Source organism: Bos grunniens, chromosome 5 (genome assembly GCF_055505025.1).
Source record: "Bos grunniens cultivar Pamir isolate PY7600 chromosome 5, Bosgru_T2T1.0, whole genome shotgun sequence".
NCBI classification, from domain to species: Eukaryota; Metazoa; Chordata; class Mammalia; order Artiodactyla; family Bovidae; genus Bos; species Bos grunniens.
The window spans coordinates 111806658-111818158 of record NC_141169.1 but is presented as its reverse complement, the minus strand read 5'-3'; positions in this window follow the sequence as shown (position 1 = coordinate 111818158).

The window sequence follows — 11501 nt, the reverse complement described above, 5'->3', positions numbered from 1 at the left end:
TTTGGAACTAGATAGGGGTAGAGGCTGGGCTTCCCAGGTCCCACTCAAGGTAAAGAATCCTCCTGCCCATGCAGGAGACATAAGAGACTTGGGTATGATCTTGGGGGTTGAGACGATCCCCTGGAGGAGGGCATAGCAACTCACTCCAGTATTCTCACCTAGAGAATCCCATGGACAGAGGAGACTGGTGGGCTATAGTCCATAAGGTCATAGAGTCTGACACGGCTGAAGCAACTTAGCATGCAGACAGAGGTGGGGATTGAACAACACTTAGTGAATGTACTCAATGCAACTGAATTGTTCATTTTCAATGATTAACTTAAAATAACTCAATTAAAAAAAGGACAGAAGACCTGAATAGACACTTTTTCAAGATACCTTTTTACTCATACACTGCTGCATTGTCAATTATATCTCAATAAACTGGAAGAAAAAAGATGCAAGTGAGAAAAAATAGATGATGACTTTTATGTATGCAAATTTCACAGCAATAAAAAAGGCAAGGATTAGTCAGGTTTGATATCAAAGCAAAATCCAAGTTGGAAAGTAAACAAATGAAAAATATATACTGGGAAAATACCCAAAGAAAGCAGGTGTATGTATTTTAACATTCAGAGAGGAAAAGAGACTTCAGGGCAAAATAGCTAATGACAAAGTGAGTCACTTTATCTTTGATGCAAGTGACACCATTTTCATCAGGAAGACAGAAAAATTCTAACCTTCATTTCCAACATAGCTTCAAAGTACATAAACAAAAAAAATCACAAATAGAAATTGACAAATCACTGTCAGAGTGAATCATTTTTACACAGTTTTCTCCATCAATCATGAATTAATTCACTCAACAAATACTTTTTTGAGTTACTCCTATGTGCCAGGCACAATTCTTAGCAACTCCTAATACAGAAGAGAGTGATCAAGTCCTCTGTAAATAACAGCAGTTTTGGTCCTTGTATTCCAATTTTATGATTTTTATTCATTTTTTTCTGGCTCTACTGTATTTTAATGCCAAATAAAAATGGTGGAAGCAGGCATCTTTGCCTTGTTCCTGATCTTAACATTTTATCATTTACTAACATGTTAATTGCCAATCTGATCACATGGACCACAGCCTTGTGTAACTCAGTGAAACTAAGCTATGCCATGTGGGGCCACCCAAGACGGACGGGTCACGGTGGAGAGAGGTCTGACAGAATGTGGTCCACTGGAGAAGGAAATGGCAAACCACTTCAGTATTCTTGCCTTGAGAACCCCATGAACAGTATGAAAAGGCAAAATGATAGGATACTGAAAGGGGAACTCCCCGGGTTGGTAGGTGCCCAATATGCTACTGGAGATCAGTGGAGAAATAACTCCAGAAAGAATAAAGGGATGGAGCCAAAGCAAAAACAATACCCAGTTGTTGATGTGACTGGTGAAAGAAGCAAGATCTGATGCTATAAAGAGCAATATTGCATAGGAACCTGGAATGTCAGGTCCATGAATCAAGGCAAATTGGAAGTAGTCAAACAGGAGATGGCAAGAGTGAACGTCAACATTCTAGGAATCAGCGAACTAAAATGGACTGGAATGGGTGAATTTAACTCAGATGACCATTATATCTACTATGTGGGCAAGAATCCCTTAGAAGAAATAGAATAGCCATCATGGTCAACAAAAGAGTCCTAAATGCAGTACTTGGATTCAATCTCAAAAACAACAGAATGATCTCTGTTCGTTTCCAAGGCAAACCATTCAATATCACAGTAATCCAAGCCTATGCCCCAACCAGTAACACTGAAGAAGCTGAAGTTGAATGGTTCTATGAAGACCTACAAGACCTTTTAGAACTAACACCCAAAAAAGATGTTCTTTTCACTATAGAGGACTGGAATGCAAAAGTAGGAAGTCAAGAAACACCTGGAGTAACAGGCAAATTTGGCCTTGGAATACGGAATGAAGCAGGGCAAAGGCTAATAGAATTTTGTCAAGAGAACACACTGGTCATAGCAAACACCCTCTTCCAACAACACAAGAGCAAACTCTACACATGGACATCACCAGATGGTCAACACCAAAATCAGATTGATTATATTCTTTGCAGCCAAAGATGGAGAAGCTCTATGCAGTCAGCAAAAATAAGACCAGGAGCTGACTGTGGCTCAGATCATGAACTCCTTATTGACAAATTCAGACTTAAATTGAAGAAAGTGGGGAAAACCACTAGACCATTCAGGTATGACCTAAATCAAATCCCTTATGATTATACAGTGGAAGTGAGAAATAGATTTAAGGGTCTAGATCTGATAGACAGAGTGCCTGATGGACTATGGATGGAGGTTCGTGACATTGTACAGGAGACAGGGATCAAGACCATCCTCATGGACAAGAAATGCAAAAAAGCAAAATGGCTGTCTGAGGAGGCCTTACAAATAGCTGTGAAAAGAAGAGAAGAGAAAAGCAAAGGAGAAAAGGAAAGATATAAGCATCTGAATGCAGAGTTCCAAAGAATAGCAAGGAGAGATAAGAAAGCCTTCCTCAGAGATCAATGCAAAGAAATAGAGGAAAACAACAGAATGGGAAAGACTAGAGATCTCTTCAAGAAAATTAGAGATACCAAGGGAACATTTCATGCAAAGATGGGCTCGATAAAGGACAGAAATGGTATGGACCTAACAGAAGCAGAAGGTATTAAGAAGAGGTGGCAAGAATACACAGAAGAACTGTACAAAAAAGATCTTCATGACCCAGATAATCACGATGGTGTGACCACTGACCTAGAGCCAGACATCCTGGAATGTGAAGTCAAGTGGGCCTTAGGAAGCATCACTATGAACAAAGCTAGTGGAGGTGATGGAATTCCAGTTGAGCTATTCCAAATCCTGAAAGATGATGCTGTGAAAGTGCTGCACTCAATATGCCAGCAAATTTGGAAAACTCAGCAGTGGCCACAGGACTGGAAAAGGTCAGTTTTCATTCCAATCCCAAAGAAAGGCCATGCCAATGAATGCTCAAACTATCACACAATTGCACTCATCTCACACTCTAGTAAAGTAATGCTCAAAATTCTCCAAGCCAGGCTTCAGCAATACATGAACTGTGAACTTCCTGATGTTCAAGCTGGTTTTAGAAAAGACAGAAGAACCAGAGATCAAATTGCCAACATCCGCTGGATCATGGAAAAAGCAAGAGAGTTCCAGAAAAACATCTATTTCTGCTTTATTGACTATGCCAAAGTCTTTGACTGTGTGGATCACAATAAACTGTGCAAAATTCTGAAAGAGATGGGTATACCAGACCACCTGACCTGCCTCTTGAGGAACCTGTATGCAGGTCAGGAAGCAACAGTTAGAACTGGACATGGAACAACAGACGGTTCCAAATAGGAGAAGGAGTACGTCAAGGTTGTATATTGTCACCCTGCTTATTTAACTTCTATGCAGAGTACATCGTGAGAAATGCTGGACTGGAAGAAACAAAAGCTGGAATCAAGATTTCTGGGAGAAATATCAATAGCCTCAGATATGCAGATGATACCACCCTTATGGCAGAAAGTGAAGAGGAACTAAAAATCCTCTTGATGAAAGTGAAAGAGGAGAGTGAAAAGATTGGCTTTAAGCTCAACATTCAGAAAACGAAGATCATGGCGTCTGGTCCCATCACTTCATGGGAAATAGATGGGGAAACAGTGGAAATAGTGTCAGACTTCATTTTTCTGGGCTCCAAAATCACTGCAGATGGTGACTGCAGCCATGAAATTAAAAGACGCTTACTCCTTGGAAGGAAAGTTATGACCAACCTAGATAGCATATTCAAAAGCAGAGATATTACTTTGCCAACAAAAGTCTTTCTAGTCAAGCCTATGGTTTTTCCAGTGATCACATATGGATGTGAGAGTTGGACTGTAAAGAAAGCTGAGCGCTGAAGAATTGATGCTTTTGAACTGTGGTGTTGGAGAAGACTCTTGAGAGTCCCTTGGACTGCAAGGAGATCCAACCAGTCCATCATAAAGGAGATCAGTCCTGGGTGTTCATTGGAAGGACTGATGCTAAAGCTGAAATTCCAATACTTTGGCCACCTGATGCGAGGAGTTGACTCATTGGAAAAGACTCTGATGCTAGGAGGGATTGGGGTCAGGAGGAGAAGGGGACGACAGAGGATGAGATGGCTGGATGGCATCACCGACTCGATGGACATGAGTTTGAGTGAACTCCGGGAGTCGGTGATGGACAGAGAGGCCTGGTGTGCTGTGATTCATGGGGTCGCAAAGAGTCGGACACGACTGAGCGACTGAACTGAACTGAACATGTTTAATTACATTTTTTTTTAAAAATCTTTGAAATAAGAGAATTTCTTTCTAGTCCTAGTTTGCTTGGAATTTTTAAAAAATCATAAATGGAAGTTGAATTTTATCAGACATCTTTCCTGCATTTGTGGAGATGCTCATGTGGTTTTTCTCCTTTTATCTATTAATGGGATGAATTATACTGCTTGATTTTCCAAAGCAGTCCTGGCACAAACCCAGCTTGGTCATGATGCATTATCTTTTGTATGTATTGTTGGATTTGATTTGCTAATATTTTAAGAAAAAGATTGGCCTGTATTTCCTTTTTCCAGCCATCTTTGGTTTGGATACCAAGATTCAGCCAACTTCTTAAGAAATGAGTTAGGGAGTATTGGGGATCTTTTTCTGTTCTCTGGAAGAGTTTGTGTTAGATTGAAATTTTTAAGTCTTTAAATATTTGGTGAAGTTCCTGAATTTTTAAGTTCAGTTCTGACACTCTTTTTTAAAGACGTATTTATTCATTCATGTGATTTGATTCTTTGGTTGTAGTGGGTCTCTGTTGCTGCACAGACTTTCTCTGGTTGTGCAGAGCGGGGCCTACACTTCGTTGCGGTGTGCAGGCTTCTCACGGCATTGGCTTCTCCTGTTGCAGATCACAGGCTCTGGGCGTCAGGACTTCAGAAGCTGGGGCACATGGGCTTTGTTGCTCCACAGCATGTAGGATCTTCTCAGACCAAAGATCAAACAGGTGTCCCTTGCATTGCAAGGAGGAGTCTTAACCACTGGACCATGAAGGAAGCTGTCTGATACTCTTTGATATAAAGATGTTTGGTCACCAATTCAATTTTTAAAATGGTTACAACATTGTTCACATTTGAAATTTCTCTGGAGCCAAAGTGTATTACTGGTAAAAAGTTTTGCACACTCAAAATTTTCAACATTTCATTTGATTTAAATTTTCCAAATTATTGGCCAAAAAAATGCTCTTGATAGTCTCTCGATATATTTAAATGCTTTCTCTGTCTGGGGCCATGTTTCCTTTCAATTCCTCTTGATGGTTTTCGGGTGCCACCTCTCCGTTTCCTATTTAGACTGGCCAGAGGCTTGCCTGTTTTCTTACTCTTTTCAAAGAACCAGAATTTGGTGTCATTAGTCACATGTACCTTATGGATGTTTTCTGTTTCATTATGTCTATTCTTATCTTTTACATTTCCTTCTTCGTAATTCCTTTGAGTTGATTCAGCTGTTCTCTTGCTAACTTTTGTGTTGAATGTTTGGCTTATTGATTTTCAGCCTTTTTATCTCACAGAGGCCTCCCACATGTTCTAATGTGTGGAATTTTCCTTATCATTCACTTCTAAGCATATTCAAAATTTTATTATTCCCTTTTTTTATCCATGAATTATTTAAAGAGTGGTTTTTTTATTTCTATATTTTTTGTTACTAACTTCATCCTGAATTATGTGGTGGTCAGAAAGTGTTATTTGTTCAATCCAACTTTTTGTCATTAACCAAACATTCCTTTTTGATGAGCTAAATGGTCAATTCGCATAAATGTTCCAGGTGTGCTTGAGAAGAATGTTACGTCAGCAGTTACTTGGTGAAATGTTCTAGAAATTGCCATGAAGTGACATTTGTAATTCCATAATTCTCATCTTCTCTATCCTCATCAATTTGGGGGGATGGAAGGCTGCTTGTTCCATGCAAGTGAGGTGTGTCAGACACAGAGGGAGGGGGGCCAGTGAGAAGGGAAGACAAAAAGCCCAGCTGAATCCACATCACGACAAGGAGCCAATCCGACAAACCCAGAAGGAAGAACATTCTACAGGACAATAGCTTAGTCCCCTCGATTCATGTTAGGAAAATAAGAACTGTTCTTAATTTATAAAGATTTATGGATGTAAGCAGATTGGGCCCTGGGTCCTAATTTAGAAAACCAGCTATAAAGGATATTTGGGGGATAATTGATCTGGGCCTCTCTAAAGCTTGAGGCCCCCCCTTGCCCAGGACCAAGGGCATCCAAGTGTCCTGCCTTTCCAGATGGCCAGTGTATTGATCATGCCAGAGGAAGGTTGACATCATCATCAGCCTATTCCAATGATGATACAAGCTCCAGTTGCCATGATAACAAAATATGGTCCCTAGCACTGGGAGAGTGTCTGGAATATGATAGGAGCTTGAAAATACTGTTTTGAATGATTTACCAGTGGCCTTTAGAAACGGACTGTTCTTGCTGGGTAGGTTCTCTCTTAGGTCTCTTGATTGGGGCAATGGTTTCACAGGTTTATGCAAAACTCACTGACTGTATACTTTAAATATGTAAGTTTATTATAGATTAATAATATCTCAATAAAGCTGCTTTCATTTTTTAAAATATCTATTTTGGCTGCACTGGGTCCTAGTTGTGGCATATAAGATCTAGTTTCCTGACCAGGGATCAAACCCAGGTCCCCTGCATTGGGAATGCCAAGTCTTACCCTCTGGATCAACAAGGAAGCCCCAATAAAGCTGTTTTTAAAAAGAATAAATGAGTATTGTTTTAAACCACTGAGTTTGGGGATGCTTTATTTGATTGCAAAGGCTTACTGATACATCTCCATTGTTTTATGTTTTGCTAAAACATTTCCCATCTCATCAGAATGAGAAGCAAGGGCCATTTCCCAAAACGTAAAGTTCAGTTTATCAAGGCTAACAGAATAGATACGTCTGAAGAGCAGACATCAAACCCATGGGGCGCGAGTGTGCCTAAGTGTGGCGTCGTGATGGGATTTTAGGCTCTGAATCCCGAATTACCTTTTAACTGCCCGTGTGCGTGCTCAGTTGTGTCCGACTCTTTGTGACCCCATGGACTGTAGCCCACCAGGCTCCTCTGTCCGTGGAATTTTCCAGGCAAGAATACTGGAGTGGGTTGCCATTTCCTACTCCAGGGGATCTTCCCAAGCCAGGGATCAAACCCCACGTCTTTTACATCTTCTGCCTTGACAGGCAAATTCTTTGCCACTGAGCCACCTGGGAAGCCCAACTGCCTGTATAACCCTGGACAAATGACCTAATCTCTCTGTGTCTCATTTTCTTTACCTGTAAAATGGGGAAGTTAACAGCACCTACTTCAAGAGTTGTTTGAATGGAATGAATTAATAGTGAAAAGCACGTGGAACTATTCCTGGAGCAGAGTTGGCCTTCCATAAACGTTAGCTACTAATCTCACCAAACTCGAAGGACTTTAGGCATTTTTATACATTTTAAGAGGCAGAATCATACAAAATCCAATCAGTGATGTAGAAACTCAGGTCAGAATTACAAATTTCTATGAACAGAGGGAAGAATTAGGTAATGGGATGATTCAAGCTCAAGGAAATGGACCAAGAGCTCTGAGATCACCCCACAAGGGAGATCTCGAGACATAAATACGTTTATAGATGCTTAAATGGCCTGGGAGGATCACAGGCGAGAATCTTGGCTAAACGTCTCAGATCTTTATGTGACTTTGAATGGTTGAGTAGGTATCCTCAGAAATTGCTTAAGTACTTTTTACCCTCAGGAAGAAAGTACATGACTTAAGTACAGAAATGTAAAAAGAACAAAAACTGAAATGTTAATATTTTCATTTGAAGGCAGTTTTGCTATTTTATATCCTTACACTGTTAAAGAGAACTTGGCTTATTAGAATGGATTGCCTTGTGATTCCAATTTAAAATATGTCTGGTAATTGATCTGCACTTGAGATTTTACTCTTTCATACACAGGACTAGATGGTTCATCAAACTTCAAAGTTGCCATAGTTTTAAGCTAAATGTGTTAAGTTTATAATAATTGCTTAATTACTTGAGAAGATTTATCAGCCTATTCTACTTAGGAAGTTAAGCAAACATGTATGCTGGATAATGCAATATGAAATGTTTAAAGGAGTTAAGTTTGTAAACGAGACCAAAATTAACAAAGCCTTCTTAAAAGTGAGAGCTAAACTTTGCTAGATCTCTAATTAAAATAATAAATTATTAATATGGAAGCCAAAATTAAGAGATTAAGGGTGAATTAGGGTTTTTCCTTTTGTGTATAACTTTAATTAATTGAATATTTATTTTTAAAAAGCTAAACAAACCCCTAAATAATCTTTTTGGCACACAAAAACTCCTTTTAAGGGCACCCAAAAACTAATATTAATGTGTATATGTGTGTATGGGTTTGAGTTGTTTGAGACAGTCTCATCACCTCTTGGAGTGTCCCTGGTGGCTCAGTGATAAAGAAGCCACCTGCCAATGCAGGAGACACATGTTCAGTCCTTGGGTCAGGAAGATCCCCTGGAGGAGGAAAGGGCAACCCATTCCAGTATTCTTGCCTGGAAAATCCTATGCAGAGAGGAGCCTGGTGGGTTACAGACCATGAGATCGCAAAGAGTTGGACATGACTGAGCACGCATGCACGCATGCATCACCTCTTACTTCTCTATCTTTGTGGGGCCAACAATAGGACCCATCCCAGCAGGCCCCTCAGCTGACCAACCGGCCCCCTTCAATTCACACAGAAACTGCGCACAGGTCCCGACTTTGCCTGCTGCAAACACCCATCACCTGTTATGGGTCCCCTAGGACCCAGAGCACAAAAGTGTTCCCAGCCCCCATGAGACTAAGGTTGTGGTTCATAGTGTCCCCCAGAGCGATGTCCCACCTCTGAGAGATGGTGGCATGCAGACCTAACCCAGGTGCCCCAGGCCTCCGGCTCCCTCCAGGGCTCAGAACAGGAAGAGCAGGTACAAATTCTCTTTCGCAAAGTCCTCATGGGCCACCCCCTCCAGGTGAAGGCCCGTGCCTGGCAGCAGGATTGCCCGGGTAGAAGAGCTGACCTCACAGATTGGGGTACGCACACAACGCTAGAATGCTCTCAGCCCTGGAGGACGCTGAAGAACTTGGCTGGTGACCAAGGTCAGGGCCAGCCTCCCCTAGCCGGGGATCTCCACCAGTACGACTGCTTCTAAACGACATAATCAGGCTAACACGTTCTTTTGTCCTCTGGCTGTGGTTTACCCGCTCACCTGAGAAATCATGCCCCTGGGAAATCCCTCCCAGCGATGGGTGGGAGGCCCAGGTGTGTCCTCAAGTGCTGGAAATCCCCTTTCCCTCCCACCTTATCTGAGCTGCAGAGCTGGGTACAGTAGCTTTCTCCGCCAGGCATGCAAGTTAGAGGCAGAGCTCAATGAATCCATCAGAGGAATTCTTTCTAATTTAACCCCAAGAAGTTTCTTTTAAAACAGGCCCCAGAACTGCTGTGTCACAGTAAGGTTTGGTCTTTTCTTTTAAAGATTGGTGTGTGTGTGGGGACAATTTTTAAAGTCTTAATTGAATCTGTTACAATATTGCATCTCTTTTAAGTTTTGGGTTTTTTGGCCATGAGACATGTGGGATCTTAGTCCCCCAACCAGGGATCGAACCCACATCCCCTGCGTGGGAAGGCAAAGTCTTAACCACTGGACTGCCAGAGAAGTCCCTGATTTTAGTTTTCATTAGCACCCACCCTGGAGACCCCAGGGCTTCCCTGGTGGCTCAGACCAAAGAATCTGCCTGCAATGCAGGGCTCGATCCCTGGGTTGGGGAGATCCCCTGGAGAAGGAAATGGCAACACATTCCAGTATTCTTGCCTGAAGAATCCCATGGACAGAGGGACCCAGTGAGCTACAGTCCATGGGGTCACAAAGAGTGGGACATGACTGAGCAACTAACACTTCCTTTTACTTTCGAGACCCCCGGGGAAGGAAGGAGGAGGAGAGGTAAAGGTGATGGAACACAGTGAGAAGTTCTCCTTCTCCGACCAGGTTAGTCGGCTCTAGGGTGACACTGGTCCCCACTGTGAGCAGGAATGGAGATGAAGCCAGGATGGTGGGGAGTGCAGGCGGCCAGCAGCAGCCAGCCTCTTCTGGGTCTCTCACTGGCCCACTGCGGTGGGGTGGGGTGGCTGGGTGTGGGAAGGGCAAGCAACTTGGCAGAACTCTCAGGGTGAAACCAACACAAAGAAGCACTCGCCTCTTGCCTCTCTTTCTCCCAGGTGCATCCTCCCAGCACCACCTGTCAGGTTGCCCTCACCCTTTCTTGCAGTGAAAAAGAACTTGGAGAAATTAACATCCCCTCCCAAACAACTGAAAAGTATTTGAAAAGAGAAAAAAAAGTTTCCCAGCAAAACAGGAAGAGCAGGAAGAGGGCAAGTTTGCACAGAGAGGAAAGGGAACTGCTGGGAACTTTGCATTTCTTCCCATCTGTTTTGCATTCACTAGAAGAAGGAAGGTTCACCAGGGCCAGGGGGCCCACAGGAGTGGGAATCGTCCAAGGATTCTGTCATGGCTCAGGAGTCAGCTTCACCCTATCGTAGCCTGGACCACCTCTCCCCTGTTCAGTCCTGCTGATCCTGCTGGGGACCACCAGCAATCAACAAGCCAGACAGTTGTTGAAGAGAGAAACAAATCCTTTTACTTTGGGATGTCTTTGCAGAGAAGCTTAACTAACCAGCAGACCAAGGGAATAGCCTTCTCACCCTTGCTCATCTCTCTATTAGAGGGTGCCCAAGCTTGGAGAGTCTTAACACAGCTCTCCCTTTTTAACCACAGCCTACTGCCTCCCTGGGCTTCCCTGGTGGCTCAGATGGTAAAGAATCTGCCTGCAATACAGGAGACCCGGGTTTGATCCCTAGGTCGGGAAGATGACCTGGAGAAGGCAATAGCACCCCACTCCAATATTCGTGCCTGGAGAATCCCATGGACAGAGGAGCCTAACAGGCTACAGTCCATGGGATTGCAGAGTTGGACATGACTGAGCGACTCACACAAGCTCTGCCTTCCTGGACTTACATCCAGGAGGCTGGACTGGGGTTGATTGGAGAAGCAGTCACTGCTCAGTGCTCAGAACCTCTCCAACCACCTGAGGCTTTGCCGCTACATCAGCCTCGATCTCACTGTGCCATGACCCATCTCCTCTCGCCATGAGCTCTCTCCTGGAGTTTCGTTACAGATATGAAAACAATGCCCAAGCTCTCCTTTGTGGCCTGTAAGACTCTGCACATGGGGCCTGTGCCTTCCTGGAAGACCTCAGTCTCCACTTCAGGCTCACAGATTTCCTTCGGTCCCTCAGATACACCAAGCATGTCCCTGCCTCGGGGCCTTTGCACCTGCTGTTCCTTCTGCTTGAAAAACTCTTCTCCCAGGTCTATGCAGCTGCCTCCTTTTCCTTGTGCAGGGCTCATCTCAGATCCA